Source organism: Rattus norvegicus, chromosome 7 (genome assembly GCF_021556685.1).
Source record: "Rattus norvegicus strain SHRSP/BbbUtx chromosome 7, alternate assembly SHRSP_T2T, whole genome shotgun sequence".
Lineage (NCBI taxonomy): Eukaryota > Metazoa > Chordata > Mammalia > Rodentia > Muridae > Rattus > Rattus norvegicus.
The window spans coordinates 110179970-110199659 of NC_141540.1; the positions used below are offsets into that span (position 1 = coordinate 110179970).

At 42.0% G+C, this 19690-nt stretch overlaps 2 pseudogenes; one reads left to right on the forward strand and one right to left on the reverse strand.

Moving 5' to 3' along the window:
* Positions 1-1259: 1259 nt before the first annotated feature.
* LOC148004837 (large ribosomal subunit protein eL8 pseudogene) lies at positions 1260-2109 on the reverse strand (annotated as a pseudogene).
* An 800-nt stretch (positions 2110-2909) lies between these two features.
* The window catches only part of Tox4-ps1 (TOX high mobility group box family member 4, pseudogene 1), a 191528-nt pseudogene continuing 174747 nt past the window's right edge, over positions 2910-19690 (forward strand).

Genomic DNA, 19690 nt, shown 5'->3' on the forward strand with positions numbered 1-19690 from the left:
ATGATGGTGTTCCACCTGAAATGATATTGTTGAGCTTAGAAGGTTGGCACTGAGTTTACTTAAGAGAGTACTAAAGCAGAAGAAGCTACTAACTATAGGTGATACATATATGTATGTGTATGTATGTGTATATAACAGTAGAAACCGGATGTAGATCTCTTCTGAGAGACAAAGCCAGAATACAGCAAATACATAGGCGAATGCCAGCAGCAAATCACTGAACTGAGAATAGGACCCCCGTTGAAGGAATCAGAGAAAGGACTGGAAGAGCTTGAAGGGGCTTGAGACCCCATATGAACAACAATGCCAAGCAACCAGAGCTTCCAGGACTAAGCCACTACCCAAAGACTATACATGGACTGATCCTGGGCTCCAACCTCATAGGTAGCAATGAATAGCCTAGTAAGAGCACCAGTGGAAGGGGAAGCCTTTGGTCCTGCCAAGACTGAACCCCCAGTGAATAGGATTGCTGGAGGGAGGGTGGTAATGGGGGGAAGATGGAGAGGGGTTAGGAGGATGTTGGCCCGGAAACCGGGAAGTGGAATAACAATCGAAATGTAAATAAGAAATACTCAAGTTAATAAAGATGGGGGGAAAAAGACTATAACAGTGTTCTAAATACTTATTCTTATACACACTGTTATATGGCAATTTCCTCGAAATTGAAACATATCTTCCATGCAGGAGGAACTTATGAGCTGATGATGATGAAGATGATGAATAAAGGGTCATTTGTCTGGGAATGCATATATACGGAAGATTCTCAGCAGTAAAAGAAGGAGTAAAAAGAAGGCTGAGGAAAAGTCTCTGAGCAGTCTGCACACGAGAGAGAGAGAGAGAGAGAGAGAGAGAGAGAGAGAGAGAGAGAGAGAGAGAGAGAGAGAGAGAGATTTGAACTATCAATGCCTGTAAGATCTATGGAAAGCACTAGGATCACAGGATTACAGCTCTCATGACTTAACATGGGTTAGGGTGGGATTTTGGGTGATGCAACTGCTTTTGAGTCTTCACTGTCCCTTCTATGCTACCTCTCTCCCATACTTGTCTTAGCAATACCAATAAAAACTCATTGATTCACCTGATTAGACCTTGGTACAATCATTACTTTGGTCTGTCATGAGTTCTCTCTCTCTCTCTCTCTCTCTCTCTCTCTCTCTCTCTCTCTCATATAGAAATGAGTATATTGAATATCCCTAGGGAAGTTCTGCCACACAATGCCCACAGAGTGTAGCTCTTTTTTTTAATTTTGTAGTTATATTTATGTACAGAAAACTTAAGTGTACATTTAACCCAGCTTAGTGGCGAGTTCTTTAGCCTTTGCCTTTTCTAGCTTGGCAATGCGAGCCACAGACTTAGGACCCAGGACGTTGCCTCCCCAGTGGCGGCGGATCTCGTTGTATCTGTCATTATAATTGGTCCTAATAGCTCCCACCAGCTTAGCCAGAGCACCCTTGTCTTCCGAGTTAACCTGTGTGAAGACAACAGTGGTGCATGTCTTCCTGTGGACCAGGCGCCCCAGCCTGGCCTTTCCCTTGATGATGCAGTAGAGCACCCCCATCTTTCGACACAGGGCAGGCAGGAAAACCACCAGCTCAATGGGGTCTACATCATGGGCAATCACCACCAACTGAGCCTTCTTGTTCTCCACCAAGGTGGTGACTGTATTGACCCCTGCTCGGAGGACAGGTGGTCTCTTAGTTGAAACGTCCCCTTTGCCAGCAGCTTTCTTCTCAGCACAGGCCAGCAGCCTCTGCTTCTTCTCCTGCTTTGTCTCTGGCCTGTACTTGTGGGCAAGCTTAAGCAGCTGAGTTGCTGTTTGCCTGTCCAGGGCCTGGGTAAACTGGTTGATGGCAGGAGGTACTTTGAGCCGCTTATAGAGGATGGCTCTTTGCCGCTGCAGCGTGATGTAGCCGGGCCATTTGACGAAGCGCGTGAGATCTCTTTTGGGCTGGATGTCCTGCCCAATGCCGAAGTTCTTAGGCCTTTTCTCAAACAAAGGGTTGACCACCTTTTTGGCCTCTTGTTTCTTGACCACGGCAGGGGCCGGGGCCACCTTCTTCCCCTTGGCCTTCTTTCCTTTGAGCATCTTGCTCGGCTGGAGGAGAGAGCCAGAGTGTAGCTCTTAGCATTCATCAAAGAAACTACTTGGTGCCCCAAGTGGAGATTATTACAGAGATCCACAACTAGCCTGTATGCAGAGCATACATGACTGTGAAGTGCCCAACCCCAACTGACATATAGAGAACACAACTTCTGTACCCAAAACTCAGAAATAAACATGGCCAAGAGGAAGGAAAGGTTATAATATCCAGAGGACCAGGATGCCTTCTGTGATAGAATGTCTTCTAGACATGACAGAGGAGATATAGTAACTCTCAACAATATGGTTGTCCAAACAAACCTGCACAATAACCACACCAGTAGACATGTCAAAGAGGATAGAAGAAATTTTTCAAGGTTCCATTCCTTAATGAAGAGCTGCAAGCAATCAGTAGCTGCTGAGAGAGAGAGAGAGAGAGAGAGAGAGAGAGAGAGAGAGAAAGGGAGAGAGAGAGAGAGAGAAAGGGAGAGAGAGAGAGAGAGTTTTCTTTAGGGATGAGACCCTCTAATAGGGTATCTAGTCGCAAGCAATCAGCCCTAAGCATATGTACATAAAAGCAACAGTAAAGGGACTAATGTATATGTAGACACATATATAATATTACATATATTAGTCCATTATATATATTTACATATTATATATTTGCATATATATGTAAAATAATTAAAGAAGAGTTAACTGAGAGAAGTTGGAAGGACATAGGAGGCAGGAATGAGGAACATAAATAATGCAAATACACTACTCATGTATGAAATTCTCAAAAAAATTGAAAGAATAAATTAAAAATTGTTAGATGTGAAAGGAAGCAATGAGAGTAGTCTATAAGGCATATGAAAATAAATCAATGGATACTGACCACAAGAAAATATAACCATTAAAATTTGAAAGTAGAGGCTTTAAAAAAGCTACCATACATACCTTTCAGACAGGTGTGAAGACAAAGATTCCCAGAGGAAATGACAATTACCTGATGATCATTGGGCCCTTGCACCATTTTCAGTCATGAGATGAGACATTTCATACACAAAACTTGGGTGATAGGGAATTCAAATTCCCACCTACATGCCTGGATTCTGATCCGTCACTGGCTGTCTCAGATGTGGTTGGCCTACTTTGATGACCTGGCAGACCCCTCTTCTTCATACCATGGGAGCTTTTCAGCTCAACATGGGTTACAAACATTGGACAGGTATGATCTAAAGCTTCATGGACCAGGGTGGAGGATTGGAGAGGGACTCTTGAGTGAGCACTTGACTATAAAACTGGACCTTTCTATAGGAACTCAGTGTAGTGGCAGCCCACCTGTTATAGGTGATGTACCAATAACAGACATGACATCTGACTTAATGGGACATAGTCATATGACCACTATTGATCAGTCACTGGATCCCCCAGTTGGTGTGAGCTTAGGAGGTAGCACCACTTTTCTACCTTCCCAGTTATTTGAGGATCATCTGTCAGCTACTTCTTCTCCTACCATTCACTTCACAAGGACAGTTTTGATGGTACCCAGAGGCAAATGGCAGGCAGAAGACAATGAAAACGGAAAAAGCAAAGTCTCCAAGAAGAGCAAAAAGAAACCCTAAAGAACCCCAGAAGCCTGACTGTGTGTACAAATTATTCTTTCATGATACTCACACTGCCTGCCGTCAAGGCCCAGAACCCTCATGACACCTTTGGTGAGGTTTCGAAGATCATGATTTTCAGGTGGGAGAGTCTTGGAAAAGAGTAAAATAAGTGTAGAAATGGAAAACTGAAATATCCCAGAAAGTGTCTCAATGTTCTAGCTGCTTATAAAGACAAGGGGGAGTGTGAGGCTACTCTGGAAGATACCATGTTACAGTTATGGACTCCTTCACCACTGCCTTTGTTCACTGAGAACTCATCATCTCCAGCATCAACCTCAACAAAGTTGTCTGCTTTGTCCCCTTGGACTTTAGTTAATTCCATAGTGTCTTCTTATGTGACAAATCAGGCATCTACTGGGGCTGAATCATGCCAATATTACCAAGTTGATTATCCAATCAAATGTTGCCCTCCTTTATTATTTATTATGTATTATTATTATTATCATTATTATTATAAGGAGGAATGGTTATTGTTATCCCAGCCACAGTGGTTACTTCCTCTGGACTCCACTAGATCAAACAAGTACAACTACTACCCAGCCTGGCCAACAGGCCTAGCAACCATGCAGTCAGCATTGCAGATAGCAGTAACTCCTGCCTTCTGTGCAACTGCCTCCACCCTGACTACACTCCTTCCATGATAACAAATACCTCATCCCTCAACTCAACAGCAAATCATCATTCTGCAGCAACCTCTTTCACTTCAGGCCATGTGACAGTCCTTTCAGAAAGTTAGAATTAACTTAAAAACCACAGTTACCTCATCGGCAGAGGAACATTTTGCTTCTACCCACTTTGAAAATGTAGACTATCTTGGTCCCTGCAACTGTGGACAGTGTGGTCCTGAGCACAGTATAAACTGCAGCCCTGAGGCCCTCGTGGTAGAGGCAACTTCTGAGAATCCGTGAAAATGGTCGCAGATGTGGTGCCTGAGGTGGAGTCTCCTCAGATGAATGAGGAATTGGTGAGTGGCTCCTCTGTGACATTTTCTTTAATTTTTTTTTTTTTTACCAGTTTAGACCTTTATTTTTATTTTTTTATTTTTCTTTTTTTTCTTTTTATTTTTTTTATTAACTTGAGTATTTCTTATATACATTTCGAATGTTATTCCCTTTCCCGGTTTCCGGGCAAACATCCCCCTCCCCCCTCCCCTTCCTTATGGGTGTTCCCCTCCCAACCCTCCCCCCATTGCCGCCCTCCCCCCATAGTCTAGTTCACTGGGGGTTCAGTCTTAGCAGGACCCAGGGCTTCCCTTTACACTGGTGCTCTTACTACGATATTCATTGCTACCTATGGGGTCTGAGACCAGGGTCAGTCCATGTATAGTCTTTAGGTAGTGGCTTAGTCCCTGGAAGCTCTGGTTGCTTGACATTGTTGTACTTTTGGGGTCTCGAGCCCCTTCAAGCTCTTCCAGTTCTTTCTCTGATTCCTTCAACAGGGGACCTATTCTCAGTTCAGTGGTTTGCTGCTGGCATTCGCCTCTGTATTTGCTGTATTCTGGCTGTGTCTCTCAGGAGCGATCTACATCCGGCTCCTGTCGGTCTGCACTTCTTTGCTTCATCCATCTTGTCTAATTGGGTGGCTGTATATGTATGGGCCACATGTGGGGCAGGCTCTGAATGGGTGTTCCTTCAGTCTCTGTTTTAATCTTTGCCTCTCCCTTCCCTGCCAAGGGTACTCTTTTTCCTCATTTAAAGAAGGAGTGAAGCATTCACATTTTGATCATCCATCTTGAGTTTCGTTTGTTCTAGGGATCTAGGGTAATTCAAGCATTTGGGCTAATAGCCACTTATCAATGAGTGCATACCATGTATGTCTTTCTGTGATTGGGTTAGCTCACTCAGGATGATATTTTCCAGTTCCAACCATTTGCCTACGAATTTCATAAACTCGTTGTTTTTGATAGCTGAGTAATATTCCATTGGGTAGATGTACCACATTTTCTGTATCCATTCCTCTGAGGAAGGGCATCTGGGTTCTTTCCATTTTCTGGCTATTATAAATAAGGCTGCGATGAACATAGTGGAGCACGTGTCTCTTTTATATGTTGAGGCATCTTTTGGGTATATGCCCAAGAGAGGTATAGCTGGATCCTCAGGCAGTTCAATGTCCAATTTTCTGAGGAACCTCCAGACTGATTTCCAGAATGGTTTTACCAGTCTGCAATCCCACCAACAATGGAGGAGTGTTCCTCTTTCTCCACATCCTCGCCAGCATCTGCTGTCGCCTGAGTTTTTGATCTTAGCCAATTGCACTGGTGTGAGGTGAAATCTCAGGGTTGTTTTGATTTGTATTTCCCTTATGACTAAAGATGTTGAACATTTCTTTAGGTGTTTCTCAGCCATTCGGCATTCCTCAGCTGTGAATTCTTTGTTTAGCTCTGAACCCCATTTTTTAATAGGGTTATTTGTTTCCCTGCGGTCTAACTTCTTGAGTTCTTTGTATATTTTGGATATAAGGCCTCTATCTGTTGTAGGATTGGTAAAGATCTTTTCCCAATCTGTTGGTTGCCGTTTTGTCCTAACCACAGTGTCCTTTGCCTTACAGAAGCTTTGCAGTTTTATGAGATGCCATTTGTCGATTCTTGATCTTAGAGCATAAGCCATTGGTGTTTTGTTCAGGAAATTTTTTCCAGTGCCCATGTGTTCCAGATGCTTCCCTAGTTTTTCTTCTATTAGTTTGAGTGTGTCTGGTTTGATGTGGAGGTCCTTGATCCACTTGGACTTAAGCTTTGTACAGGGTGATAAGCATGGATCGATCTGCATTCTTCTACATGTTGTCCTCCAGTTGAACCAGCACCATTTGCTGAAAATGCTATCTTTTTTCCATTGGATGTTTTGGCTCCTTTGTCAAAAATCAAGTGACCATAGGTGTGTGGGTTCATTTCTGGGTCTTCAATTCTATTCCATTGGTCTATCTGTCTGTCTCTGTACCAATACCATGCAGTTTTTATCACTATTGCTCTGTAATACTGCTTGAGTTCAGGGATAGTGATTCCCCCTGAAGTCCTTTTATTGTTGAGGATAGCTTTAGCTATCCTGGGTTTTTTGTTATTCCAGATGAATTTGCAAATTGTTCTGTCTAACTCTTTGAAGAATTGGATTGGTATTTTGATGGGGATTGCATTGAATCTGTAGATTGCTTTTGGTAAAATGGCCATTTTTACTATATTAATCCTGCCAATCCATGAGCATGGGAGATCTTTCCATCTTCTGAGGTCTTCTTCAATTTCTTTCCTCAGTGTCTTGAAGTTCTTATTGTACAGATCTTTTACTTGCTTGATTAAAGTCACACCGAGGTACTTTATATTATTTGGGTCTATTATGAAGGGTGTCGTTTCCCTAATTTCTTTCTCGGCTTGTTTCTCTTTTGTATAGAGGAAGGCAACTGATTTATTTGAGTTAATTTTATACCCAGCCACTTTGCTGAAGTTGTTTATCAGCTTTAGTAGTTCTCTGGTGGAACTTTTGGGATCACTTAAATATACTATCATGTCATCTGCAAATAGTGATATTTTGACCTCTTCTTTTCCGATCTGTATCCCTTTGATCTCCTTTTGTTGTCTGATTGCTCTGGCTAGAACTTCAAGAACTATATTGAATAAGTAGGGAGAGAGTGGGCAGCCTTGTCTAGTCCCTGATTTTAGTGGGATTGCTTCAAGTTTCTCTCCATTTAGTTTAATATTAGCAACTGGTTTGCTGTATATGGCTTTTACTATGTTTAGGTATGGGCCTTGAATTCCTATTCTTTCCAGGACTTTTATCATGAAGGGGTGTTGAATTTTGTCAAATGCTTTCTCAGCATCTAATGAAATGATCATGTGGTTCTGTTCTTTCAGTTTGTTTATATAATGGATCACGTTGATGGTTTTCCGTATATTAAACCATCCCTGCATGCCTGGGATGAAGCCTACTTGATCATGGTGGATGATTGTTTTGATGTGCTCTTGAATTCGGTTTGCCAGAATTTTATTGAGTATTTTTGCGTCGATATTCATAAAGGAAATTGGTCTGAAGTTCTCCTTCTTTGTTGTGTCTTTGTGTGGTTTAGGTATAAGAGTAATTGTGGCTTCGTAGAAGGAATTCGGTAGGGCTCCATCTGTTTCAATTTTGTGGAATAGTTTGGATAATATTGGTATGAGGTCTTCTATGAAGGTTTGATAGAATTCTGCACTAAACCCGTCTGGACCTGGGCTCTTTTTGGTTGGGAGACCTTTAATGACTGCTTCTGGGGCTGGGGATTTAGCTCAGTGGTAGAGCGCTTACCTCGGAAGCGTAAGGCCCTGGGTTCGGTCCCCAGCTCCGAAAAAAAAAAAAAAAAAAAAAGAACCAATGACTGCTTCTATTTCCTTAGGAGTTATGGGGTTGTTTAACTGGTTTATCTGTTCCTGATTTAACTTCCATACCTGGTATCTGTCTAGGAAATTGTCCATTTCCTGAAGATTTTCAAATTTTGTTGAATATAGGTTTTTATAATAAGATCTGATGATTTTTTGAATTTCCTCCGAATCTGTAGTTATGTCTACCTTTTCATTTCTGATTTTGTTAATTTGGACACACTCTCTGTGTCCTCTCGTTAGTCTGGCTAAGGGTTTATCTATCTTGTTGATTTTCTCAAAGAACCAACTTTTGGTTCTGTTGATTCTTTCTATGGTCCTTTTTGTTTCTACTTGGTTGATTTCAGCTCTGAGTTTGATTATTTCCTGCCTTCTACTCCTCCTGGGTGTATTTGCTTCTTTTTGTTCTAGAGCTTTTAGGTGTGCTGTCAAGCTGCTGACATATGCTCTTTCCTGTTTCTTTCTGCAGGCACTCAGCGCTATGAGTTTTCCTCTTAGCACAGCTTTCATTGTGTCCCATGAGTTTGAGTATGTTGTATCTTCATTTTCATTAAATTCTAAAAAGTTTTTAATTTCTTTCTTTATTTCTTCCTTGACCAGGTTATCATTGAGTAGAGCATTGTTCAATTTCCACGTATATGTGGGCATTCTTCCCTTATTGTTATTGAAGACCAGTTTTAGGCCGTGGTGGTCCGATAGCACGCATGGGATTATTTCTATCTTTCTGTACCTGTTGAGGCCCGTTTTTTGACCAATTATATGGTCAATTTTGGAGAAAGTACCATGAGGAGCTGAGAAGAAGGTATATCCTTTTGCTTTAGGATAGAATGTTCTATAAATATCCGTTAAGTCCATTTGGCTCATGACTTCTCTTAGTCTGTCGACATCACTGTTTAATTTCTGTTTCCATGATCTGTCCATTGATGAGAGTGGGGTGTTGAAATCTCCCACTATTATTGTGTGAGGTGCAATGTGTGTTTTGAGCTTTAGTAAGGTTTCTTTTACGTATGTAGGTGCCCTTGTATTTGGGGCATAGATATTTAGGATTGAGAGTTCATCTTGGTGTATTTTTCCTTTGATGAATATGAAGTGTCCTTCCTTATCTTTTTTGATGACTTTTAGTTGGAAATTGATTTTATTTGATATTAGAATGGCTACTCCAGCTTGCTTCTTCTGACCATTTGCTTGGAAAGTTGTTTTCCAGCCTTTCAGTCTGAGGTAGTGTCTGTCTTTGTCTCTGAGGTGTGTTTCCTGTAGGCAGCAGAATGCAGGGTCCTCATTGCGTATCCAGTTTGTTAATCTATGTCTTTTTATTGGGGAGTTGAGGCCATTGATATTGAGAGATATTAAGGAATAGTGATTATTGCTTCCCGTTATATTCATATTTGGATGTGAGGTTATGTTTGTGTGCTTTCATTCTCTTTGTTTTGTTGCCAGGACGATTAGTTTCTTGCTTCTTCTAGGGTATAGCTTGCCTCCTTATGTTGGGCTTTACCATTTATTATCCTTTGTAGTGCTGGATTTGTAGAAAGATATTGTGTAAATTTGGTTTTGTCATGGAATATCTTGGTTTCTCCATCAATGTTAATTGAGAGTTTTGCTGGATACAGTAACGTGGGCTGGCATTTGTGTTCTCTTCAGGTCTGTATAACATCAGTCCAGGATCTTCTGGCCTTCATGGTTTCTGGCGAGAAGTCTGGTGTGATTCTGATAGGTCTGCCTTTATATGTTACTTGACCTTTTTCCCTTACTGCTTTTAATATTCTTTCTTTATTTTGTGCGTTTGGTGTTTTGACAATTATGTGACGGGAGGTGTTTCTTTTCTGGTCCAATCTATTTGGAGTTCTGTAGGCTTCTTGTATGTCTATGGGTATCTCTTTTTTTAGGTTAGGGAAGTTTTCTTCTATGATTTTGTTGAAGATATTTACTGGTCCTTTGAGCTGGGAGTCTTCACTCTCTTCTATACCTATTATCCTTAGGTTTGATCTTCTCATTGAGTCCTGGATTTCCTGTATGTTTTGGACCAGTAGCTTTTTCCGCTTTACATTATCTTTGACAGTTGAGTCAATGATTTCTATGGAATCTTCTGCTCCTGAGATTCTCTCTTCCATCTCTTGTATTCTGTTGGTGAAGCTTGTATCTACAGCTCCTTGTCTCTTATTTTGGTTTTCTATATCCAGGGTTGTTTCCATGTGTTCTTTCTTGATTGCTTCTATTTCCATTTTTAGTTCCTTCAACTGTTTGATTGTGTTTTCCTGGAATTCTCTCAGGGATTTTTGCGATTCCTCTCTGTAGGCTTTTACTTGTTTATTAATGTTTTCCTGTGCTTCCCTAAGTGTGTTCATGTCTTTCTTGAAGTCCTCCAGCATCATGATCGAATATGATTTTGAAACTAGATCTTGCTTTTCTGGTGTGTTTGGATATTCCATGTTTGTTTTGGTGGGAGAATTGGGCTCCGATGATGGCATGTAGTCTTGGTTTCTGTTGCTTGGGTTCCTGCGCTTGCCTCTCGCCATCAGATTATCTCTAGTGTTACTTTGTTCTGCTATTTCTGACAGTGGCTAGACTGTCCTATAAGCCTGTGTGTCAGGAGTGCTGTAGACCTGTTTTCCTCTCTTTCAGTCAGTTATGGGGACAGAGTGTTCTGCTTTCGGGCGTGTAGTTTTTCCTCTCTACAGGTCTTCAGCTGTTCCTGTGGGCCTGTGTCTTGAGTTCACCAGGCAGCTTTCTTGCAGCAGAAAATTTGGTCTTACCTGTGGTCCCGTGGCTCAGGTTTGCTCGTGGGGTGCTGCCCACGGGCTCTCTGCAGCGGCAGCAACCAGGAAGACCTGTGCCGCCCCTTCCGGGAGCTTCAGTGCACCAGGGTTCCAGATGGTCTTTGGCTTTTTCCTCTGGCGTCCGAGATGTGTGTGCAGGGAGCAGTCTCTTCTGGTTTCCCAGGCTTGTCTGCCTCTCTGAAGGTTTAGCTCTCCCTCCCACGGGATTTGGGTGCAGAGAACTGTTTATCCGGTCTGTTTCCTTCAGGGTCCGGCGGTGTCTCTGGCAGGGGTCCTGCCGCTCCTGGGTCCTCCCCCATGGGAGCCCAGAGGCCTTATACAGTTTCCTCTTGGGCCAGGGATGTGGGCAGGGGTGAGCAGTGTTGGTGGTCTCTTCCGCTCTGCAGCCTCAGGAGTGCCCACCTGACCAGGCGGTTGGGTCTCTCTCTCAACGGGTCTGGGAGCAGAGAGCTGCTGCAGGCCGGGATCCGCGGGTGTTAATTTTTTTTTTATTAACTTGAGTATTTCTTTTTTTTTTTTTATTAACTTGAGTATTTCTTATATACATTTCGAGTGTTATTCCCTTTCCCGGTTTCCGGGCAAACATCCCCCTCCCCCCCCCTTCCTTATGGGTGTTCCCCTCCCAACCCTCCCCCCATTGCCGCCCTCCCCCCATAGTCTAGTTCACTGGGGGTTCAGTCTTAGCAGGACCCAGGGCTTCCCCTTCCACTGGTGCTCTTACTAGGATATTTCTTTGCTACCTATGGGGTCAGAGTCCAGGGTCAGTCAATGTATAGTCTTTAGGTAGTGGCTTAGTCCCTGGAAGCTCTGGTTGCTTGGCATTGTTGTACTTTTGGGGTCTCGAGCCCCTTCAAGCTCTTCCAGTTCTTTCTCTGATTCCTTCAACAGGGTACCTACTCTCAGTTCAGTGGTTTGCTGCTGGCATTCGCCTCTGTATTTGCTGTATTCTGGCTGTGTCTCTCAGGAGCGATCTACATCCGGCTCCTGTCGGTCTGCACTTCTTTGCTTCATCCATCTTGTCTAATTGGGTGGCTGTATATGTATGGGCCACATGTGGGGCAGGCTCTGAATGGGTGTTCCTTCCGTCTCTGTTTTAATCTTTGCCTCTCCCTTCCCTGCCAAGGGTATTCTTTTTCCTCATTTAAAGAAGGAGTGAAGCTTTCACATTTTGATCATCCGTCTTGAGTTTCGTTTGTTCTAGGGATCTAGGGTAATTCAAGCATTTGGGCTAATAGCCACTTATCAATGAGTGCATACCATGTATGTCTTTCTGTGATTGGGTTAGCTCACTCAGGATGATATTTTCCAGTTCCAACCATTTGCCTACGAATTTCATAAACTCGTTGTTTTTGATAGCTGAGTAATATTCCATTGTGTAGATGTACCACATTTTCTGTATCCATTCCTCTGTTGAAGGGCATCTGGGTTCTTTCCAGTTTCTGGCTATTATAAATAAGTCTGCGATGAACATAGTGGAGCACGTGTCTCTTTTATATGTTGAGGCATCTTTTGGGTATATGCCCAAGAGAGGTATAGCTGGATCCTCAGGCAGTTCAATGTCCAATTTTCTGAGGAACCTCCAGACTGATTTCCAGAATGGTTTTACCAGTCTGCAATCCAACCAACAATGGAGGAGTTTTCCTCTTTCTCCACATCCTCGCCAGCATCTGCTGTCACCTGAGTTTTTGATCTTAGCCATTCTCACTGGTGTGAGGTGAAATCTCAGGGTTGTTTTGATTTGTATTTCCCTTATGACTAAAGATGTTGAACATTTCTTTAGGTGTTTCTCAGCCATTCGGCATTCCTCAGCTGTCAATTCTTTGTTTAGCTCTGAACCCCATTTTTAATAGGGTTATTTGTTTCCCTGCGATCTAACTTCTTGAGTTCTTTGTATATTTTGGATATAAGGCCTCTATCTGTTGTAGGATTGGTAAAGATCTTTTCCCAATCTGTTGGTTGCCGTTTTGTCCTAACCACAGTGTCCTTTGCCTTACAGAAGCTTTGCAGTTTTATGAGATGCCATTTGTCGATTCTTGATCTTAGAGCATAAGCCATTGGTGTTTTGTTCAGGAAATTTTTTCCAGTGCCCATGTGTTCCAGATGCTTCCCTAGTTTTTATTCTATTAGTTTGAGTGTATCTGGTTTGATGTGGAGGTCCTTGATCCACTTGGACTTAAGCTTTGTACAGGGTGATAAGGATGGATCGATCTGCATTCTTCTACATGTTGCCCTCCCGTTGAACCAGCACTATTTGCTGAAAATGCTATCTTTTTTCCATTTGATGGTTTTGGCTCCTTTGTCAAAAATCAAGTGACCATAGGTGTGTGGGTTCATTTCTGGGTCTTCAATTCTATTCCATTGGTCTATCTGTCTGTCTCTGTACCAATACCATGCAGTTTTTAATCACTATTGCGCTGTAATACTGCTTGAGTTCAGGGATAGTGATTCCCCCTGAAGTCCTTTTATTGTTGAGGATAGCTTTAGCTATCCTGGGTTTTTTGTTATTCCAGATGAATTTGCAAATTGTTCTGTCTAACTCTTTGAAGAATTGGATTGGTATTTTGATGGGGATTGCATTGAATCTGTAGATTGCTTTTGGTAAAATGACCATTTTTACTATATTAATCCTGCCAATCCATGAGCATGGGAGATCTTTCCATCTTCTGAGGTCTTCTTCAATTACTTTCTTCAGAGTCTTGAAGTTCTTATTGTACAGATCTTTTACTTGCTTGGTTAAAGGCACACCGAGGTACTTTATATTATTTGGGTCTATTATGAAGGGTGTCGTTTCCCTAATTTCTTTCTCGGCTTGTTTCTGTTTTGTGTAGAGGAAGGCTACTGATCTATTTGAATTAATTTTATACCCAGCCACTTTGCTGAAGTTGTTTATCAGCTTTAGTAGTTCTCTGGTGGAACTTTTGGGATCACTTAAATATACTATCATGTCATCTGCAAATAGTGATATTTTGACTTCTTCTTTTCTGATCTGTATCCCCTTGATCTCCTTTTGTTGTCTCATTGCTCTGGCTAGAACTTCAAGAACTATATTGAATAAGTAGGGAGAGAGTGGGCAGCCTTGTCTAGTCCCTGATTTTAGTGGGATTGCTTCAAGTTTCTCTCCATTTAGTTTAATGTTAGCAACTGGTTTGCTGTATATGGCTTTTTACTATGTTTAAGTATGGGCCTTGAATTCCTATTCTTTCCAGGACTTTTATCATGAAGGGGTGTTGAATTTTGTCAAATGCTTTCTCAGCATCTAATGAAATGATCATGTGGTTCTGTTCTTTCAGTTTGTTTATATAATGGATCACGTTGATGGTTTTCCGTATATTAAACCATCCCTGCATGCCTGGGATGAAGCCTACTTGATCATGGTGGATGATTGTTTTGATGTGCTCTTGAATTCGGTTTGCCAGAATTTTATTGAGTATTTTTGCATCGATATTCATAAGGGAAATTGGTCTGAAGTTCTCTTTCTTTGTTGTGTCTTTGTGTGGTTTAGGTATAAGAGTAATTGTGGCTTCGTAGAAGGAATTCGGTAGGGCTCCATCTGTTTCAATTTTGTGGAATAGTTTGGATAATATTGGTATGAGGTCTTCTATGAAGGTTTGATAGAATTCTGCACTAAACCCGTCTGGACCTGGGCTCTTTTTGGTTGGGAGACCTTTAATGACTGCTTCTATTTCCTTAGGAGTTATGGGGTTGTTTAACTGGTTTATCTGTTCCTGATTTAACTTCCATACCTGGTATCTGTCTAGGAAATTGTCCATTTCCTGAAGATTTTCAAGTTTTGTTGAATATAGGTTTTTATAGTAAGATCTGATGATTTTTTGAATTTCCTCTGAATCTGTAGTTATGTCTCCCTTTTCATTTCTGATTTTGTTGATTTGGACGCACTCTCTGTGTCCTCTCGTTAGTCTGGCTAAGGGTTTATCTATCTTGTTGATTTTCTCAAAGAACCAACTTTTGGTTCTGTTGATTCTTTCTATGGTCCTTTTTGTTTCTACTTGGTTGATTTCAGCTCTGAGTTTGATTATTTCCTGCCTTCTACTCCTCCTGGGTGTATTTGCTTCTTTTTGTTCTAGAGCTTTTAGGTGTGCTGTCAAGCTGCTGACATATGCTCTTTCCTGTTTCTTTCTGCAGGCACTCAGCGCTATGAGTTTTCCTCTTAGCACAGCTTTCATTGTGTCCCATAAGTTTGGGTATGTTGTACCTTCATTTTCATCAAATTCTAAAAAGTTTTTAATTTCTTTCTTTATTTCTTCCTTGACCAGGTTATCATTGAGTAGAGCATTGTTCAATTTCCATGTATATGTGGGCATTCTTCCCTTATTGTTATTGAGGACCAGTTTTAGGCCGTGGTGGTCCGATAGCACGCATGGGATTATTTCTATCTTTCTGTACCTGTTGAGGCCCGTTTTTTGACCAATTATATGGTCAATTTTGGAGAAAGTACCATGAGGAGCTGAGAAGAAGGTATATCCTTTTGCTTTAGGATAGAATGTTCTATAAATATCCGTTAAGTCCATTTGGCTCATGACTTCTCTTAGTCTGTCGACATCACTGTTTAATTTCTGTTTCCATGATCTGTCCATTGATGAGAGTGGGGTGTTGAAATCTCCCACTATTATTGTGTGAGGTGCAATGTGTGTTTTGAGCTTCAGTCAGGTTTCTTTTACGTATGTAGGTGCCCTTGTATTTGGGGCATAGATATTTAGGATTGAGAGTTCATCTTGGTGTATTTTTCCTTTGATGAATATGAAGTGTCCTTCCTTATCTTTTTTGATGACTTTTAGTTGGAAATTGATTTTATTTGATATTAGAATGGCTACTCCAGCTTGCTTCTTCTGACCATTTGCTTGGAAAGTTGTTTTCCAGCCTTTCACTCTGAGGTAGTGTCTGTCTTTGTCTCTGAGGTGTGTTTCCTGTAGGCAGCAGAATGCAGGGTCCTCGTTGTGTATCCAGTTTGTTAATCTATGTCTTTTTATTGGGGAGTTGAGGCCATTGATATTGAGAGATATTAAGGAATAGTGATTATTGCTTCCCGTTATACTCATATTTGGATGTGAGGTTATGTTTGTGTGCTTTCATTCTCTTTGTTTTGTTGCCAGGTCAATTAGTTTCTTGCTTCTTCTAGGGTATAGCTTGCCTCCTTATGTTGGGCTTTACCATTTATTATCCTTTGTAGTGCTGGATTTGTAGAAAGATATTGTGTAAATTTGGTTTTGTCATGGAATATCTTGGTTTCTCCATCAATGTTAATTGAGAGTTTTGCTGAATACAGTAACGTGGGCTGGCATTTGTGTTCTCTTCAGGTCTGTATGACCTCATTCCAGGATCTTCTGGCCTTCATAGTTTCTGGCGAGAAGTCTGGTGTGATTCGGATATTTCTGCCTTTATATGTACTTGACCTTTTTCCCTTACTGCTTTTAATATTCTTTCTTTATTTTGTGCATTTGGTGTTTTGACAATTATGTGACGGGAGGTGTTTCTTTTCTGGTCCAATCTATTTGGAGTTCTGTAGGCTTCTTGTATGTCTATGGGTATCTCCTTTTTTAGGTTAGGGAAGTTTTCTTCTATGATTTTGTTGAAGATATTTACTGGTCCTTTGAGCTGGGAGTCTTCACTCTCTTCTATAACTATTATCCTTAGGTTTGATCTTCTCATTGACTCTTGGATTTCCTGTATGTTTTGGACCAGTAACTTTTTCTGCTTTACATTATCTTTGACAGTTGAGTCAATGATTTCTATGGAATCTTCTGCTCCTGAGATTCTCTCTTCCATCTCTTGTATTCTGTTGGTGAAGCTTGTATCTACAGCTCCTTGTCTCTTCTTTTGGTTTTCTATATCCAGGGTTGTTTCCATGTGTTCTTTCTTGATTGCTTCTATTTCCATTTTTAATTCCTTCAACTGTTTGATTGTGTTTTCCTGGAATTCTTTCAGGGATTTTGTGTCTCCTCTCTATGGGCTTCTACTTGTTTATTTATGTTTTCCTGGAATTCTTTCAGGCATTTTTGCAATTCCTCTCTGTAGGCTTCTACTTGTTCTCTAAGGGAGTTCTTCACGTCTTTCTTGAAGTCCTCCAGCATCATGATCAAAAATGATTTTGAAACTAGATCTTGCTTTTCTGGTGTGTTTGGATATTCCATGTTTGTTTTGATGGGAGAATTGGGCTCCGATGGTGCCATGTAGTCTTGGTTTCTGTTGCTTGGGTTCCTGCGCTTGCCTCTCGCCATCAGATTATCTCTAGTGTTACTTTGTTCTGCTATTTCTGACAGTGGCTAGACTGTCCTATAAGCCTGTGTGTCAGGAGTGCTGTACACCTATTTTCCTCTTTTTCAGTCAGTTATGGGGACAGAGTGTTCTGCTCTCGGGCGTGTAGTTTTTCCTCTCTACAGGTCTTCAGCTGTTCCTGTGGGCCTGTGTCTTGAGTTCACCAGGCAGCTTTCTTGCAGCAGAAAAGTTGGTCTTACCTGTGGTCCCGAGGCTCAAGTTCGCTCGTGGGGTGCTGCCCACGGGCTCTCTGCAGTGGCAGCAACCAGGAAGACCTGTGCCGCCCCTTCCGGGAGCTTCAGTGCACCAGGGTTCCAGATGGTCTTTGGCTTTTTCCTCTGGCGTCTGAGATGTTTGTGCAGAGAGCAGTCTCTTCTGGTTTCCCAGGCTTGTCTGCCTCTCTGAAGGTTTAGCTCTCCCTCCCACGGGATTTGGGTGCAGAGAACTGTTTATCTGGTCTGTTTTCTCTAGATTCTGGCGGTGTCTCAGGCAGGGGTCCTGCCGCTCCTGGGCCCTCCCCCACGGGAGCCCAGAGGCCTTATACAGTTTCCACTTGGGCCAGGGATGTGGGCAGGGGTGAGCAGTGTTGGTGGTCTCTTCCGCTCTGCAGCCTCAGGAGTGCCCACCTGACCAGGCGGTTGGGTCTCTCTCTCACGGGGTCTGGGAGCAGAGAGCTGCTGCGGGCCGGGATCTGCTGGTGTGGGACCTCCGGTAAACACAGAACGTACCCGGTCCTAGAGGAATTCTGCTTCCGTGTGTCCCAAGCTCACCAGGCAGCTTTCTTGCAGCAGAAAAGTTGGTCTTACCTGTTGTCCCGTGGCTCAAGTTCGCTTGTGGGGTGCTGCCCACGGGCTCTCTGCAGCGGCAGCAACCAGGAAGACCTGTGCCGCCCCTTCCGAGAGCTTCAGTGCACCCCTCTGTGACATTTTCATCCGAGCCTCAATGAAGGACATCTTATTGTGAGCACTCTTCCATTATCAGGAAGAGTAAGACAATGAGAACTGAAGCAATGTATATATGGTGAAGAAGTGCAGGGCTGTATTCTTGGCCTGCATAGCCTCTAAGAATCCAAACTCTGCTGTTTATGAAGTAGCCTTTCTTCTTCTCCAAAGCACTGAGGATTCATTGGCTTGACACAAGTCAAAGAGCCTGGTTTTGAAACATAAGCTGGGCTTCTAGTAGTTCATGACCTCTACCCATGGTCCTTTTTGCCCCTACCTCCGTTTTCTCTTTTCAGCAGCGGCCAGAGCATGTAGCAAGGGCAGCGAATTTACTGTAATTGAGAATTGCTTTTTTCCTCGCAACTGCAAGCGAAAATACCAGGTTAATAGCACAGGGGAAGGTGAATGGAATATGGAAGCAAATCATAGGGGGTTATTAGAAGAAATGTCTTGGTAAAATTGTCAAAGACTTGCTTTAAACATTATTAAAACGATGGGAAAGTACTTAGCTTTGATCCTAGGAGAAAACAGCACTGGGATAAGAGAGGCTTGGGGTTACAGCTCAGTGGTAAAGTGCACTGATTTTAATCCCAAATTAATAAATGAGTTTTAAAGAGGGATAAAAAATACTGATTTAAAATAAAATATCCCTTTAGAGAGGAACTATTATTAATCTATATAGCACTTTAAGAACAAAGGTTTGGGGAGACTGAAATTATTACCTAGCAGTAACAAAACTCTGGGTTCAGTTTAAAAACAGGGAGATCCGCAGTTCAAGGTCGTCTTTGGCCACTAATGGGTTTTCGGGAGTCTAGGACACATGGGACAAGGATAAAACAGAGTTTGTGCAGATCATGGTGGCTCATGCCTTTAATCCCAGGATTTTGGAGGTAGAAGTCGAAGGATTTCTATAAGTTCAAAGTTAAACTGTACTCACATAGTTGCGCATTGTTTTTTAAAAAGACAGAGGCTGTGTGTGAAGACACTCTCCTTTAAGCCAGCACTTGTGAGGTAGAGGCAGTTGGATCTCTGAGTCTGGAGCTAGCCAGGGCTATACAGTGAGATCCTGTCTAAAGGTTTTCTCTCTGCTCCTGACACACTCCTACTCTCCCCCTCCTCCTCCTGCTGGGATTATTGCACTGGAAGGGAAATGACATCCTACAGGAGTATCTCGTTTTTCTCTCCAATATTTCCGCAGTCCAAATTTCTTTACCTGACTTGATTATAAGTTTTGCATGTAAGTGGCAGAACTCTGTACCCTTAATAAGAGGTTTTACAAAATAAAATAAATGGACAAGTTTAGGAATATAAAAGAAAACTCAGACATTGAAAAGACAAGCCGCCTCAGAAACAGTGGAGACTATTTCTTTTATTTTCTTAAAAGTATTTTATTTATATTTATTAGATAGTTTATGTATTTACATTTTAAGTATTATTCCCTTTCCCCCTCTCCCATTCCCCCTCCCTTCTCCTTGCTTGTATGATTTTGAAGTTATAAAACTTAAATAAGATAAATTTTCGAAATAATCCCAGTGGGGTTGGGGGTTAGGAGTGAGCTCAATTGTTAAAATATTTGCTGCACAAGCAGGAAGATCTGAACTGAGAACCCCAGCATCCTTGCAAAATTTTAGATT